A 19,160-nucleotide genomic window follows, 5' to 3' on the forward strand; every position below is an offset into this window, starting at 1 on the left:
TATACTGGATGTAATTCTCAGTATTTGGTCTTATTCTGTATATATGGACACTGCACAGTACCACTTCTCCTGTCCTGTATACTGGATGTAATTCTCAGTATCTGCTCTTATTCTGTATATATGGACTATGCACAGTAACACTTCTCCTGTCCTGTATACTGGGTGTAATTCTCAGTATCTGCTCTTATTCTGTATATATGGACACTGCACAGTACCACTTCTCTTGTCCTGTATACTGGGTGTAATTCTCAGTATCTGCTCTTGTTCTGTATATATGGACACTGCACAGTACCACTTCTCCTGTCCTGTATACTGGATGTCATTCTCAGTATCTGCTCTTATTCTGTATATATGGACACTGCACAGTACCACTTCTCTTGTCCTGTATACTGGGTGTAATTCTCAGTATTTGGTCTTATTCTGTATATATGGACACTGCACAGTACCACTTCTCTTGTCCTGTATACTGGGTGTAATTCTCAGTATCTGCTCTTATTCTGTATATATGGACACTGCACAGTACCACTTCTCCTGTCCTGTATACTGGATGTAATTCTCAGTATCTGCTCTTATTCTGTATGTATGGACACTGCACAGTACCACTTCTCCTGTCCTGTATACTGGGTGTAATTCTCAGTATCTGCTCTTATTCTGTATATATGGACACTGCACACTACCACTTCTCCTGTCCTGTATACTGGGTGTAATTCTCAGTATCTGCTCTTATTCTGTATATATGGACAGTGCACAGCACCACTTCTCCTGTCCTATATACTGGGTGTAATTCTCAGTATCTGTCCTTATTCTGTATATATGGACACTGCACAGTACCACTTCTCTTGTCCTGTGTTCTGGGTGTAATTCTCAGTATCTGCTCTTATCCTATATATATGGACACTGCACAGTACCACTTCTCCTGTCCTGTATACTGGGTGTAATTCTCAGTATCTGCTCTTATTCTGTACATATGGACACTGCACAGTACCACTTCTCCTGTCCTGTGTTCTGGGTGTAATTCTCAGTATCTGCTCTTATCCTATATATATGGACACTGCACAGTATCATTTCTCTTGCCCTGTATACTGGGTGTAATTCTCAGTATCTGCTCTTATTCTGTACATATGGACACTGCACAGTACCACTTCTCCTGTCCTGTATACTGGGTGTAATTCTCAGTATCTGCTCTTATTCTGTATATATGGACACTGCACAGTATCATTTCTCTTGCCCTGTATACTGGGTATAATTCTCAGCATCTGCTCTTATCCTATATATATGGACACTGCACAGTACCACTTCTCCTGTCCTGTATACTGGATGTAATTCTCAGTATCTGCTCTTATTCTGTATATATGGACACTGCACAGTACCACTTCTCCTGTCCTGTATACTGGATGTAATTCTCAGTATTTGCTCTTATTCTGTATATATGGACACTGCACAGTACCACTTCTCCTGTCCTGTATACTGGATGTAATTCTCAGTATCTGCTCTTATTCTGTATATATGGACTATGCACAGTACCACTTCTATTGTCCTGTATACTGGGTGTAATTCTCAGTATCTGCTCTTATTCTGTATGTATGGACACTGCACAGTTCCACTTCTCCTGTCCTGTATACTGGATGTCATTCTCAGTATCTGCTCTTATTCTGTATATATGGACACTGCACAGTACCACTTCTCTTGTCCTGTATACTGGGTGTAATTCTCAGTATTTGGTCTTATTCTGTATATATGGACACTGCACAGTACCACTTCTCTTGTCCTGTATACTGGGTGTAATTCTCAGTATCTGCTCTTATTCTGTATATATGGACACTGCACAGTACCACTTCTCTTGTCCTGTATACTGGATGTAATTCTCAGCATCTGCTCTTATCCTGTATATATGGATAATGCACAGTACCACTTCTCCTGTCCTGTATACTGGATGTAATTCTCAGTATCTGCTCTTATTCTGTATGTATGGACACTGCACAGTACCACTTCTCCTGTCCTGTATACTGGGTGTAATTCTCAGTATCTGCTCTTATTCTGTATATATGGACACTGCACACTACCACTTCTCCTGTCCTGTATACTGGGTGTAATTCTCAGTATCTGCTCTTATTCTGTATATATGGACACTGCACAGTACCACGTCTCTTGTCCTGTATATTGGGTGTAATTCTCAGTATCTGTCCTTATTCTGTATATATGGACACTGCACAGTACCACTTCTCCTGTCCTGTATACTGGGTGTGATTCTCACTATCTGCTCTTAACCTGTATATATGGACAGTGCACAGCACCACTTCTCCTGTCCTATATACTGGGTGTAATTCTCAGTATCTTCTCTTATTCTGTATATATGGACACTGCACAGTACCACTTCTCTTGTCCTGTGTTCTGGGTGTAATTCTCAGTATCTGCTCTTATCCTATATATATGGACACTGCACAGTACCACTTCTCCTGTCCTGTATACTGGGTGTAATTCTCAGTATCTGCTCTTATTCTGTACATATGGACACTGCACAGTACCACTTCTCCTGTCCTGTATACTGGGTGTAATTCTCAGTATCTGCTCTTATTCTGTATATATGGATACTGCACAGTACCACTTCTCTTGTCCTGTATACTGGATGTAATTCTCAGTATCTGCTCTTATTCTGTATATATGGACACTGCACAGTACCACTTCTCCTGTCCTGTATACTGGGTGTAATTCTCAGTATCTGCTCTTATTCTGTATATGTGGACACTGCACAGTACCACTTCTCTTGTCCTGTATACTGGGTGTAATTCTCAGTATCTGCTTTTATTCTGTGAATATAAGGAAAATGTACAGTACCACTTATCATGTGCTGTAAACTTATTGTTAGGCACTTATCAATTTGGCCACAGGGTGGCGCTGCATGTGTGCTATAATTTTCAGTAGTATGTTATGTTGTGGCTCAAGGGATTAATTAATTGGTGCACAAACAAATGTTTTAGAACTGTCTCCCCATTCATGAAGGTGAAATAGAGATCCCTAAACCATCTTTTGAGCTAAAAAAAAAAAAAAAAAAACGGAATTAGATGTGCATGACATGTGTCGGATTCACAAGTGGCGTCACAATTTTTGCTCAAAAAAAGAGTCGTGAGAGTCGGAAAAGCACCAATATTGTTGTGGCAAAAGTTCATAGATAAGGTGCAACAAGAGAGAAAAAGGTTTTTCTGCCAGTTTTCTGTTTGAAAGTCAATAATAAATGCCCCCCCCCCATTATCTTTATATGGACCTTTCACATTACTACTTCCCCTGCCTTATATGCTGGGTGGAACCCTTTAAATTATGTATTTTCTGATGATTACTTAGGCTATAGTGAGCTTAGAGTCCCATCTATGACTGAATCAGACAACAAGCAATTTTCTGATAACTATCTGATTCATTTATAATGAATACTTGTGTCATTGAAGAAAAAAAATCTTTAGCATTTATTGCAATAAACTCCACTCCTCCTGCACAGCGTTTTTGCCTTTACAGCTCATTGTAAACCTCCTTTATCCCCATTTACGTCATGTGCATCACATACAGATTCTGATCATAATCTGAATACATGTCCATAATTTTTCAAGCTTCATTTGACCAAGCACTGATTCACTGTGTGTGAATGGAGCGGAGCAGGCAGCGTCAGCCAGGATGAATAGACCAAGGCTGCTTTCATTTGTGAAGCTATTAGATGTGATGGTAAAATATGATTTAATAACACATTATATCACATCATCTCCTCATGACTCATAAACACATCCCTTTTATGCAAAGTGTGCCCTCTGTCTCAGGGATAATCGCCACTTAGCTTAAAGGTTTTTGACATGTTGAAAGAAAAGGTGGTTTTTAGAAAGGAGTTTTTCCCAAAATAATAAAATGATAAAAATAGACCTGTAACCCCTGAGGACCCGACATCCAATACCAGTAGAAAGTGATGTATGTTGGTGGAAGGACACTGACAAGTTTTTTCCTTTTACATAAATGTTGCTATTTTCATTATTATTGAGTGGATCTGCTTGTAGTGGGACTTTGTTTTCTTGAAATATCTATGTATAGAACTGAGGTAAGCAAAGTGTACACTTAATATGCAAAACAGCAAGTGTGTCATGACTGATGGCTCTATACAAGTGTATTTTGGGGAAGAGAGATTAGCTCAAGAGCCTTATTATTCTCAGAAGCTGCAGTTACTAAGACATGGATGCAGCTTTTACAGGAACTCCATTGGTCCTAGGCAGGGCCGGATTAAGGTTGGTGGGGGCCCCTGGGCGCAAAATCTGGTGGAGGCCCCCACTGTGTGCAGCGTGCATACACGTCTTCCTGCACACTATCCACGCAGTAACACCGCTACATACAGCCGCCTGATCCCCAGTAATACATCTATATACAGCCGCCTCGCCCCCAGTAACACAGCTACATACAGCCGCCTCACCCCCAGTCACTCAGCTACATACAGCCGCCTCACCCCCAGTAACACAGCTACATACAGCCGCCTCGCCCCCAGTAACACAGCTACATACAGCCGCCTCACCCCCAGTCACTCAGCTACATACAGCCGCCTCACCCCCAGTAACACAGCTACATACAGCCGCCTCGCCAGTAACACAGCTACATACAGCTGCCTCACCCCCAGTAACACAGCTACATACAGCCGTCTCATCCATATTAACACAGCTACATACAGCCGCCTCATCCGTAGTAACACAGCTACATACAGCCGCCTCATCCGTAGTAACACAGCTACATACAGCCGCTTCATCCGTAGTAACACATCTACATACAGCCGCCTCACCCCCAGTAACACAGCTACATACAGCCGCCTCACCCCCAGTAACACAGCTAAATACAGACGCAACGCCCCCAGTAACACAGCTACATACAGCCGCCTCACCCCGAGTAACACAGCTACATACAGCCGCCTCACCCCGAGTAACACAGCTACATACAGCCGCATCACCCCCAGTAACACAGCTACATACAGCCGCATCACCCCCAGTAACACAGCTACATACAGCCACCTCACCCCCAGTAACACAGCTACATACAGCCGCCTCGCCCCCAGTAACACAGCTACATACAGCCACCTCGCCCCCAGTAACACAGCTACATACAGCCGCATCACCCCCAGTAACACAGCTACATACAGCCGCCTCGCCCCCAGTAACACAGCTACATTACAGCCGCCTCACCAGTAACACAGCTACATACAGCCGCCTCGCTCACAGTAACACAGCTACATACAGCCGCCTCGCCCCCCAGTAACACAGCTACATACGGCCCCCTCACCCCCAGTAACACAGCTACATACAGCCGCCTCACCCCCAGTATTACAGCTACATACAGCCGCCTCATCCCCAGTAACACAGCTACATACAGCCACCTCACCCCCAGTAACACAGCTACATACAGCCGCCTCATCCCCAGTAACACAGCTACATACAGCCACCTCATCCCCAGTAACACCGCTACATACACATGCCTCTCCAGTAACACAGCTACATACAGCCGCCTCACCCCCCAGTAACACAGCTACATACACATGCCTCTCCAGTAACACAGCTACATACAGCCGCCTCATCCCCAGTAACACAGCTACATACAGCCGCCTCACCCCCAGTAACACAGCTACATACAGCCGCCTCATCCCCAGTAACACAGCTACATACAGCCGCCTCATCCCCAGTAACACAGCTACATACAGCCACCTCATCCCCAGTAACACCGCTACATACACATGCCTCTCCAGTAACACAGCTACATACAGCCGCCTCACCCCCCAGTAACACAGCTACATGCCTCTCCAGTAACACAGCTACATACAGCCGCCTCATCCCCTGTAACACCGCTACATACAGCTGCCTCATCCCCAGTAACACAGCTACATACAGCCGCCTCATCCCCAGTAACACAGCTACATACAGCCGCCTCATCCCCAGTAACACAGCTACATACAGCCGCCTCACCCCCAGTAACACAGCTACATACAGCCGCCTCACCCCCAGTAACACAGCTACATACAGCCGTCTCATCCCCAGTAACACAGCTACATACACATGCCTCTCCAGTAACACACCTACATACAGCCGCCTCATCCCCAGTAACACAGCTACATACACATGCCTCTCCAGTAACACACCTACATACAGCTGCCTCGCCCCCAATATACACACATACAGCAAATACACACACATTCAGTATATACAGCATTTTCACAGACATACGGGAAATACACACACATTCAGTATACGGAGCATATACATACATACCATATACACAGCATATAAACATAAACATACATCATATATATATATATATATATATATATATATATATATATTTTTTTTTTTTAAATGTGCACATATATATGCTTATACAAATATATGCGTGTATAAAAACAGTAAATGCATATATATACAGTATATACATATATAGACAGTAGATGCATATATACACATATACACAGTATATACATATATAGACAGTAGATGCATATATACACATATACACAGTATATACATATATAGACAGTAGATGCATGTATACACATATACACAGTATATACACATATACACAGTAGATGCATATATACACATATACACAGTATATACACATATACACAGTAGATGCATATATACACATATACACAATATATACATATATACACATATACACAGTATATACACATATACACAGTAGATGCATATATACACATATACACAGTATATACATATATAGACAGTAGATGCATATAAACACAGTATATAAATATATAGACAGTAGATGCATATATACACACAGTAGATGCATTTATACACATATACACAGTATATACATCATATATAAATACAGATAAATACATATGTAGTGTATACTTACCCTTTTAGGATGACTGGCTGTCGGGTCAGGCGGGTCTTCGGCGTGGGGGGGTCGGTCGGTTGCTGGTTTGGACGGGAGAGGGGGGGGGGTCGCATGTTCGGCCGGGTAGTAGGAGCGGAGGTCAGCCGCTTGTTCCGCGGGGGGGGGGGGGGGGGCGGGGGGAGCGGAGGACGGCAGCTGCTTGTTCTGCCGGGGGAAGGGGGGGGAAGAGCGGAGGACGGTCGCTGCTGCTTGTTCCGCCGGGCGGAGGATGGACGGCAGCTGCTTGTTCTCCCGGGGGGGGGGGGGTTGTAGGGAGAGCGGAGGGCGACCGCTGCTTCTTGTTCCGCCGGGGGGGAGGAGGAGCGGAGGATGAACGCTTCTTACAGCTGGGGGGGGGGGATGTGGTGGATGCGAGCGGAGGATGGCCGCTTGATCCGCCGCTGGAGGGGGGGGGGGTGCGAGGAGCGGAGGACGGGCGCTTGTTCGGGCGCGGGTGGGGGGTTTGGAGTGGAGGAAGGGCGCTTGTTCCGCTGGTGTGGGGGGGGGGAGCGGAGGACAGCCGCATTTCTGGGGGGGTTGGGGAGCGGAGGACGGCCACATTTCTGGGGGGGTTGGGGAGCGGAGGGCGACCGCTTGTTCAGGCGGGGGAGGGGGGGTTGCGGAGGGCGGCCGCTTGTTCGGGCTGGGGAGGACGAGCGCGGGCGGGGAGGCCTAACCATGCAGCGAGTTGGGCGGGCAGGGAGGTGGGAACCTGTGCGGGGGGCAGACGCCTCGGCCATGCGGGGAGGCGGTCACCTGTGCCGTGGTCGGGCGGACAGCTCTGGGAGGTGGCGGCAGAGGAGCCATGGCCCAGGGGGGGTGATCTGGTGGGGGCCCCCTGGGGGGGCAAGATGGTGGGGGCCCCGGGGCTCTAGCCCCGGGAGCCCCGCCTATAATCCGGCCCTGGTCCTAGGCGTGTGACAAAAGATATGATTTAGAAATTTACGTCAACAAAGATGACGGTAATAAATAGTCAAGCATTTTCACTGCACTACATATCAAAGCTCACAGAATGATTTATAAAAATCCAGAATTCAGGCAGAAATTGTGGGCAACTCTCCACTGTGTTCTAATGAATAGCCTTGTCCATTTGTGCTGACCACCCATGGTTGGTGAGCTTTAGAGCAGCATTGCATTTCTCTTAGAATATCATATCTTGTGCATCTACAAAACAGCAGTGATTCCTGGGTCTCCTGGGTTGTCTGCTTTCAATAAGGGTGTACACATTTGCCACCTACGGTAGCTGGAATTTGGCCAATGGATTCCCCTACCCTTACCCAAACCCTTGGTAAAACTGCCACCCTGACATAAAACATATCAAAACATCATATCATATAAAATCCTGATTTTGTGTTGTAAATATGCAAATATGTTTCTAGGATTGAAAGGAAAAACTTGCCTCTTAGCTATCTTGTAAGGTAGCCCCCTTGATATCTAGCGTGACCAGGATATTTATTCCAGAACAAATAGATTGCTGTTTCGATGTGGTCGCATTTCTTTGATAGTGAGAAAGTGAGAATCTTTTCACTAGGGTCGGGAAGTAAGATTTCTTTCAAGGTAGTTAAAGAGGCAATGATTTTGCGACATCCCCCACCAGGGCCTAGCCTTTTTCTTGGTGGCCTGGAGGCAGCCGGTGCCCAGAATACCAGAGTGGTTGGCTAGTGCGGCCTAGGGCGCGCAGATGTCAGGGTGCTTGGTATGGGGACCAGAGGGCTGATCTACAGCCTGGCAGGTCTCCAGCAAGTGGTGTGTGCAAGAAATATGGAGGGAGAGGCTGATGCAATGGTTTCTCCCTGGGGCAACACCTGAGGTGTCTGTAGGATGATTCTCTGGGTGATGGATGGAGAAGCCCGAGATGGTAAGCAGCCATATCCAGGGATCAGACTGAGGCAACGTTGTGCAAATCAACTTACAGTTTGTAATTGAACAGCAGGCAAGGGCCTAAACAGGTAACATCAGATTCTTAATGCTAGAAAGGTCATGGAGAGCTGGTCTACAAGAAAGGTGCACACAGTAGATGTAGGCTGGGCTGCTGCAGGTGACACAGACTTGGCCTGTGTGCTAGGCAGTAGGCCTGAGGCACTAGAAGTTCCTGGGATTAGTGGCTGTGGCAGCAGTGAAGGTGTGCTGCTCACTCTGTCTACTGGAAGACTGGCAGACCATGTGGTCAGACCATGTGCTCTCACCCAGCTGGGTTTTTATCTCTCCAATCACCTTCCCGCTTACATAACAGACACATCATTGGATGATTACATACACCAGTTAACTGTTGCCTTGCCAGGCAGTATCTGCAGCTGCAATTACACAATACTTTGGTTCTAGAACCTTCCTAGAGAGGTGATCAATCTCCCTGACAGCTCCTGACCTGGAGAGGGCACTATTCAGAAACTACCAGCCTGCTTATGCATTGGCAGGGTTGCAATTTCCTTATCCCATCCTGTAAAAATATCATTAAGATACAAAAAGGGGATAGACAAGAACAGGCTCTATAAGGAGGGAGCTGAAGAAATTGAGGCATTTTAAATGGGGATGAATAGAAAAGTCGGCCTTATGAGAAGAAAAGAGATCTGTGCCTTTATCATCCTCTGTGAGTAAGGTATGGAAGTGCATGCACTAATATGTTAGTCTGTTTATGCGTTTCTTTGTGCTTATGTGAATATTGGTGTATGACTTATTTGACAGTCATGATTGAATTGCACCACACCCGTCAGTCTCCTGCAGATTTGCTCCAGCCCATCAATAGTTAATTCACTCTTACTGACAGAATCTTCACTCACATCTTTCCTTGGTGTTCTGTCTTATCTGGATTTTAGAGTTCTGGTCCAGTTTTTGGAGCCAGGGCTCTGACATCATATAAGAGATCAGCTTGCCCTAGATTCTTTACCTGGCATAGTATAAGCAGTTAGTACTCATCCTGGTTATCCTGTTATTCTGCACTCTGTATCTGATTTTGAGTCTTTGATTGTATTAAGATTTGCAATTTGCGCAGAAAGGAAACATCGACTACTTGTCCTCTACCGCTTAGAGTGGACAAAGCAAGGGACAGCTGGAAAGGGTGTGTAGTGTCAGGACCCACTGTTTGTGTCACTTGTCCATTCCTAGATCCTACATTACAGGGGCATTATAGTGTGGGGCACACAAAGGGGGCATTATACTAAGTGGAGGCCACTTAAGGTGGGTCAAGGGGAAGGGTTTCAGAAAGTAGAATCCCAAACCATAGCCCTGATAAGCTGTTTTAGATCAGAGAATATCTTTGTGTTCAATGCAACTAATGCAAATCATATGTGGTCACACTGTAAATTCATTGATATATCCATTCATTTTTCTTTGTATGCAATGTTTAAGAAATGTCTATATTTTAAGGGAACCAGTTAATCAATATACAGCAGGTCAATGAAGCATGGTTGCACACTGTAAATTTCCCACCATTCCTCCTTGCTGAATGACAGAATCTGCAAGGGACCAGTAATTTGTATTAATAGAAGAGCTTTCTGTGTTTTGCTGGGTTCAGCATGTTTGATTGTTATTTTCCTAGCAGTGCAATCTAAATGTTACCTGCATTATGCATCCATACAGTTGTCACTCCACCCTTTATATTCTGAGAACATGAGATCCTTGGAATCAGTGTCTGGTGCTAGTTTCCAGTAGCCAGCAAACAGAGATCTCAACAAATGGCAATAAATTGAAAGTTGAAATGTATTAGAAGGGTACAGAACCCTCTCAATGAAAATAGTTGTAAGCTAGAACTATAAAGCGACTTTCTCTGCAAAATAATAAAAAAAAGATTACATTACATGGCGCAATTTTTTTTTCTACCCTGCTGTGCCTGTTATCATAATGCTGGAGCTTTTCCGACACTTCCGACTTGTTCTTTTTTGGGCAAAAAATTGTGGTGCCACTTTTGAATCCAAAATTTTTTCAGCACAACTAATTTTCCAACTTGTTTGCGGCTCAATTTTTGGTTCACAATTAGACCAGCTGGTGTATGGAGTTCTATTTTACCTTAATAAATGGGGAGATTGTTCTTAACCTTTTTGTGCGCCAAATCATTAATCCCTTGCGCCACAAACTTATATCCCACTGAAAATGCTAGCATGCTTCCTGCGCCATCCTGCTCCCAAATTGATAAATGCCTGCTATTAGGTTTCATTAGCTGTGATGCAGGCAACTCTACTTTGCAATATTTGGCTATGCCAAACCTGCCTCAAAGTCCTAGCCTTATTAGTAGTTTCTAATATAATCAGAGCATCCCTGAGACCCAGTGTCTTTTGCCTGGGGAAACAATTGAATCCCCACATCCATGTCTCGGTTAAATACATGCTACCAGGTTGGTTCCTCACCCTATATAATCCCGTTATGGACCAAGCTTATAATAAAGGAGAGCTGGTGGAAGCTTATTTGGGTTGGTAAGGTTCTGTTTAACTGAGGCTAGTGAAAGGGGTATTTCTGCCAGTAAAGGGGTTTTCCCACGAAAGAAAATTCTCAAATCTCAATCCCCTAGTGATGTTAATACAATAAAGATCATTTTAACCCCCTTACTTTACAATTTTACTCAGTTTTATTGCTGTGTTAGCTCCGATCACTCAGTGATGGTCAGTGTAAGATTCCAGAGTGTGGGGGGAACTCTCTAAGCAGACACATTGGGGCACATGTATTATCGCATCTGCGCCAAAAAAATGCCGGTATTTTAATGTTTTTTTGGCGCAGAACTGTTGCAGAACAGATGTTTCCGACTATCCCGACACCTCTGTCTTTTTTTGGCACAAGTGGGCGTGGCCTAAGGCTTCCACATTATCCTCCACATTTATGTATTTTGTCAGCATTTTTAGGCACAATTTTTGGCGCACGATAGACCAGGAAAAAATTGGTCTGAGAGCAAAATTAAGACTCAGTCCATGGAAGATTTTGGCGCACACTTCATTAAAGGGAACCTACCACCCCGATTCTACCTATAAAGGTAGAAGGGGTGGTAGGTGGATGAATGGGACGGGAGGATAGCCCTTTTTGGGCTAATCCTCACGTCCCGGCTATCTTTTTATAAAGTTTATTGCGGGCATATGCAAATTTATTTATGCGGCTACTGGGGCGTGGAGTAGCCGGACATGAGGCTACTAGTCGCGGCTACTCCACGCCCCAGTAGCCACATTACTCCGCCTACCATTTAATCTTCAGCGCGCAGCTCCTCATAGCTGCGCGCCCTCGTCTGAGTCCCCTGCGTTCTGCGCATGCGCAGAACCCCGGCCTTTGGCTGCGCAGCCGCGGCTCCGGGGCCGGAGCTACTGCGCATGCGCAATAGGCCGCAGATGCCGGGGGACTCGGACGAGGGCGCGCAGCTACCAGGAGCTGCGCGCCGAAGATTAAATGGTAGGCGGAGTAATGTGGCTACTGGGGCGTGGAGTAGCCGCGACTAGTAGCCTCATGTCCGGCTACTCCACGCCCCAGTAGCCGCATAAATAAATTTACATATACCTGCTATAAACTTTATAAAAAGATAGCCGGGACGTGAGGATTAGCCCAAAAAGGGCTATCCTCACGTCCCATTCATCCACCTACCACCCCTTCTACCTTTATAGGTAGAATCGGGGTGGTAGGTTCCCTTTAATGTCGGCATTTTTCTGGCGCACGACTGATTAATTCCGTCTACCCAGTAATCACTAACAGCCATGCACCACTTTAATACATCGGGCTGTGCTTTCCGGAGGCTGATCTGCAATGCCGACAGTCATCCTTGCGGCACAATTAGTAAATCCCCCGCATTATGTTCCATCTAGTTTTGTGGGGTGACAATGTGGTTATATGAACCCACGCGTTCTGGGAGTATCTATAAAAAGATAATTAATTGACCTGATGTACCCCTTAGGGCAGGGGTGGCGAACCTATGGCACGGGTGCCAGAGGCGGCACTCTGAGCCCTTTCTGTGGGCACCCAGGCCATCACCCCAGAATGAAGTTCACCAGATACAACTCAAAGAATCTGCTTGCAGAACCTTCCTACAATGATAGATGAATTTACCCTCCTCCTTTTAACTCTGTTGGTGTACTTGGGAGGCTGAAGGATTGAAAGTTGTCAATGAACAAGGAGAAATACATTACTTCTTAAATTGCTGTGTTGCACTTAGCAATAAATAAGTGGCTTTTGGTTGAAGTTTGGGCACTCAGGCTATAAAAGGTTTACCATCACTGCCTTAGGGGTTCGGAAAACAGCAATATTCAGACACCGACACTTCATAAATAAAGATGCAAGAAAGAAAAAAAAAACTGCCAGTTTTCCATTAGAAAGGCCATAATAAATGACCCCCAAAGTGTCTATTAGGGCATCCGGATTTATTTTTTTACCGGGATAATCATTTTTATAATTTTGGGATGCGGAGATACATAGCATGTATGTAGTTTTACTTATTTGTATATTTGTTCTAGAGAATGGGGTGATATGAAATTTTACCTTTTTTGATCCCTAAAACAGGACGGCTGTGGAACATGCAGCAACTCATGGCTGTTTCATATACAAAAACTATTTGTTTCTTTGTGCAATCCTTGCAGCAGCGGTGGTCGTATCCAAGAACAGCTAACTTCCTTTCTAAGAGACTATATGACTACAATTATGGAAAATTAACTTAACACAAGTAAATTTTAAAACAACCTGGTGTTGTGGGGGTCGTATCCACAGACAACTATCTGGTTTATAAGAGACAACTTCACTACATTTATGTTAAATTATCTTCATCCAGGAAGAAATGTTTTTTATGGCTGATGAATTTAATTAAATGTGAGATTGGAATACCCATTCAAGTACAGTACATTTTTAAATGGTACATTAAGGGATTAAGACAAAAATGAATATGCAAAGTTTATAGTCTAACCATTCTTTCCATAGACAATGTATTGTGAAATTCTTAACTTCACTTCTGGTAATTTTAGATAATTTCACTCATGCTGACATATTAGAACTTGTAATTCTGCTAAAAGTCCTCCTAATGACCTTAAAGCATCCCACCCAGATAGCAGCTTATCTGTGCAACTCTTTAATTTCAGTCAATACTTTCCAGAGTAGATACATTAAACTTTTATAGGAGTTAAGTGCAGAAGACAAATTTAGCCGACATAAAAATAACTGTATTCTAAAAAAAGCTTTTTAAAAATCCCTGGTGTCAGACACATAATATTGGCATCTCCTCCAGTAAATCTATTTCTGAGCACTGGGATTTCTCCCTCATTAAGTAGAAAGAAACGCGTCATGCCCTTTTACTGCTGCAATCCTGGATTCTCCTCTGTATAGATATCCCATGAACATATCATATATCGCTCTGTATATATAAAGAACCTCTTCCAGTAATAGAGCTGCTAATGGTTGCCATGCATTGATCGGGGAGGGGAGGTATTATTACCTATGTCAGACTGACTACGTAGGCTGGAAATGTACCCCTTTACTTAGAGTGACTTTGTTTACTGGTGCAATGTCAGGAATGGTTGTGAACCTGATAAATGCTTTAGAAGAAGCATACATACTGTGTTATGCATCCATTAGAAATGACACTATTATCATTTTTTTCAGGGAACATTAGTGAAAAATAAAGCTCCATTTTAGGTATGTTAGTCATTTTTGTTGATAAAACATGTAAGGCATTTTACAGCATTACAGAATCATAATATTCGGGCAATACAGAAAAATTTCCACAACTCATAGTGCAGGGGGTTATAAACAGTCTTAGGAACCATAGTAGCTACTACAAGGCCCACAGTGTCCGGGGGCCTGTCCACCTGAAAAACTAAAGAATGGAGGATGTGCACACTGTACAGCACGATAAGTATATAACTGTGCACATCTTCCACAGTAGACAGGTGTGCCGCTATTGTTTTTAATATATTCATACCAGGGGTCATCAGAGTTCAGTTCTTCCAAAGAACAATGTGCTTGCTAGCTCCCCCTGGTGATCAAACCAGGGAAGTGTCATTAGGTTTGTTTTTTACCAGTTCATCCTCAACACCTTTAACCTATGTAAACACCTGAACATACCTTAACAAACCAGCACAAACGTAGCACTAACGTTTGACACCAGTTTTGTTTGATTCGGTTAATGTGGGGGGGCTAGTTGAACTTTTGACCTTTAATTTTCTGTTCATTTATTCAAAACAGAAGCAGCACAAACAAAAATTGAGCAGCACAGACCAGCACAAACGTAGCAGAATTGTTTGGCACCAGTTTGGTTTTGTTTGGGCAATGTGGGGGGGCTGGTTGACCTCTGATGACCTCTGGAAACTTTCATGAATATCTTAAAAACGATAGCGGCACAAACGAAAATTTCTGCTGCACAAACCAGCACAAACGTAGCACAAACTTTTGACACCAATTTTGTTTGATTTGGACAAGGTGGGGGGGCCAACTTCACTCAGGTGAGTCGGCAGGGAGGTGGAGGCAACAGCAGCATGGTAGCACTAGGAGTTTCTCATCTCTACTCTCTGCTGTCTACTTTTCCCATGTAGTCAGCAGCTACTGGGTGCTTTAATAAGAAGACTGCATGGAAGTACATACATGTTTGTATGAATGTATAAATGTCTGTGTGTGTATATGCAGTATGTGTGTTTATGGTGAGTATATGTATTAATATGCTGCATGTGTATGTTTAATTGTAGAACGTTATGTGTTAGTATATATGTATAGTAATGTGTGTGTACACTTATGGGGCCTCAAGCAGAAATCGGCAATGGGGCCCAGCCTCTCCTAGTTTGGCCCCTGTGACAGTATGAGACTGGGTATAAAAGAATAAAGACATTTTAGGTTCATAAGTTAGTATGCATCCATGGGGGGGATAATTAGTAATGGGTAAGTTGCAGTAAAAATCTTATACCCATCTTATACCCATTTATACCCAAGTTTATATTCCATAGTTATATAGTTTATCATCTGATTGATTTGTAACTTCCTCATGCTCATGGTTGGTAAAGTTGGAGAATACCATCTCATTGCTAAACATTTGTGTATTTTTTAGAATTATCCTTGTGTATCGGGACCAGCTATCTTCAGGTAGCAGACCAAATATGCTTACCCCTGGGGTAAAGAGCACTGGCATAGAAATAAGAGTGGATAAGAAATCACTGACTGCACCCAATAGCCTTTTTATCATGCCAGAAGTTGTCATGGTGAGCACTGCATCACACAACCCTCTACACTTGGAACAGTCACAATATAATGTACCTGGTGAATGATACTCAGGCGGTCCACCACTTAAAAACACTCGACTTACAGACGACCCCTGGTAATGAAAATACTTGATAATTTATGTCCTGTCACTAGAGTACATATGAATGTAGAATTTATGTAAGATATGTATTATACATGGATATGGGATATGAATATATAATTAGAGTAGATGTACATAGGATGTATATGTGTGTATATATATATATATATATATATATATATATAGTATATACAGTATATATACATTCTACACATACTCTAACTATATATACATATCCTATATCCTATATATACTGTAAATGTCTCTACACCCTATAAATATATAGAGTGTCAAGATGTGTACTGTATATGGATTTAGGATATGGATAAATAACTAAAGTATATGAACATATAGTACATATCCATATAGACTGTCCATGTACTGTATATATCTTCATTTCCACCCAGTATGCATATATCTCTAATCCTATTTTTATACTGTATAGATATACACCCTATCCACATCCTGTATATATGGATAGGACATAGATATATACAGTATATAGACTATATATGGAGTATATAGATAGTGAATATAGATGTGTACAGTATATAGATAGGGTGTCGAGATATATACAGTAGATGGATAGGGAATAAAGATATACACAATAGATGGATAGTGAATATAGATATGTGCAATATATGGATAGGGTGAAGAGATATGTACAGTATATAAATAGGATTAGAGATATAAACAGTAGATGGATAGTGTGTTTCCATATATTATACATACAGTATATAGAATGCATGTAGACCTATCCATAGCATAGTAGTGAAAATAACTGGATGCACATAACAGTAGGAGAAAACTAACAGAATATACAGCTATAATGGAGACTCCCTCCCTATTGATCTTGATAAGCTGAGGTGCTGCTGTATGTTGCCACATGTCACGTTTTTGGACCGCTTTAAAGCAAGTGTTTTCAGTCCATTTAAAACTGCATGCGTTTTTGAATGTTTACCATGTGTTTGGCTGGTTTTAGCGCACGGTTACACGGTACGTTTGGGTTGCGTTTTGAAATGCATTACAACAGCTTAGATGAGGTAATTTGCCTAAGTAAATTACTATTAACATTTGCATTTAAAAAACACAGCGTTCTTATGACAACCCAACATTTTTAAAATCCAATTGTCACAAAGACCAAAAAAATTTTGTCTGGGGTTACAATTATAAAATAAACAGTTCCAACTTACATACAAATTCAACTTAAGAACAAACCTACAGAACCTACCTTGTATGTAACCCGGGTACTGCCTGTACAGTTGAGGCAATCAGGGAAATTGTAGTAAGTAACTCTACATATAGTATAGTATGATTTCTCTACATTATCCGCTACTTTCAGTAAATGTGCAGTTAAGATAGGATCTTGAAGCCCTTTAGATCTGAGTACCCCAATCAAAGGGTAACTAGAAGTATGTATGCATGGGGAAGAAAATGTGTGTGAGAAAGTTTTAAAAAGCTATGAAAGTGGACATCTGTACCTGTTCAGGTTCCAACGTCATACACTTCTTGTCAAGTACGGCAGAAGGTGTCCTTCTGATAGTAATTTTGTATCTGATTTGCATCCTGTTCTTTACTAATGTGAACATTGCTTTATTCCACTCCTGGCTGTCTTGATTGATTTCCACCATACCCATCTGTCTCCTGTTGCCATACTAATATAATTCTATATTATCTTTTGAAATGTCTATCCCTGAGAAGAAAAACATTGCCTCTTAGCTACCTTGTAAGGCTTTCTGAAAAAGTCATGCATGATGTTAAGGGGGTGGCTTACAATGCAGCTATGAAGCAATGTTTTCCTTATCCCTAGAAAATGTGTTTACATTTGTCTAAGAAGCCCCCAGTGGAGCATTAATAGTTATAAACCTGCACATGACTGTGAGGTTGTAAGGAGAGCTCATGCTTCTCCGACCTAACTTGAATAAATAGTTCAAAGGATGTGGCTCCTACCTGCTTCAGCCATCAACTGGTCCATGTTATAAATTGTGTATTAATTTTATTATTATGTTATTATCGGTGTTATCCTATCAGGTGTACAGAGAGATTTGGGCTGCAATATAAAGCCTTTCCTATTTGTTCAATCCTTAGAACATTCTAGAAAGGGAAAAAGCATTAGTATTAGTTAGATAAGCCTGATGTCTAATGTCTGGGCGAGATTGTGCCTGGTAGTCAGATTCAGTTAAATAAAACAATGTCATTAGTCACAAAGTGGAGCTTAAATAGTTTGATTTTATGATTTACAAAATCTTATGTCCTCTCTAAGGTGGGCAGAGTAATCACCAAGATGGCTGCCACTGGAAACTTCAAGTCCCATGATCCTTTAGTGCTCAGTAACTCCTCCTAGCTCTTATGTTCTGCTCTCAGTGACTTTCTTGCTCTGTTACTATAGTAATGATGTGTAACTGCCATCACTGTACATTACCTCCAAACGTAGTGAAGACATGACCTGGCCATGCAGGTGCAGAACATGGGACCAGCGGCCATCTTATGTCCTGTGTCTACTCAATGGACTGATTAAAGTGGCAGTAGCATTTTAATTCTTCACTACAGTGTATGCCCACAGCATTTTTCTGCTAACAGGAACAACATTTTAAATAATGACTAATTAAATATTAGCTTATATTTTAATGACCCATTTGTATTTGAATTATGCTGATTCCTGGAATACCCCTTTAAGAAGCCACAGCATCTAGAAGCCAGTGAATCTAAAAGTGGGCTGTGGTTAATCTAGGCCCGGGTTGACCATTGTGGCATCACTGCGCAGTTTTGTGTACACTTGAAGGAAGGCTACAAGACTAATAACAGATGTGCCTACTCCAACAACTGGGAGGAAAACTCATGTTGTCTTATGAGATATGCCTCCACCCGTGAATTAAGTTATGCTCTGTGGCAATAAAAGGGAGTGTCTGATGTCCATGTGTATCATCCACCTGAGGATTTGTGGAAGTCTAGAAGGTCCCTGTGTCCCTTAGACATGGTGTCACGTCTACAACTGCTGTCTTTTCCTTTTTCATCA

The sequence above is a fragment of the Engystomops pustulosus genome, chromosome 7 (assembly GCF_040894005.1).
Source record: "Engystomops pustulosus chromosome 7, aEngPut4.maternal, whole genome shotgun sequence".
Classification (NCBI taxonomy): Eukaryota; Metazoa; Chordata; class Amphibia; order Anura; family Leptodactylidae; genus Engystomops; species Engystomops pustulosus.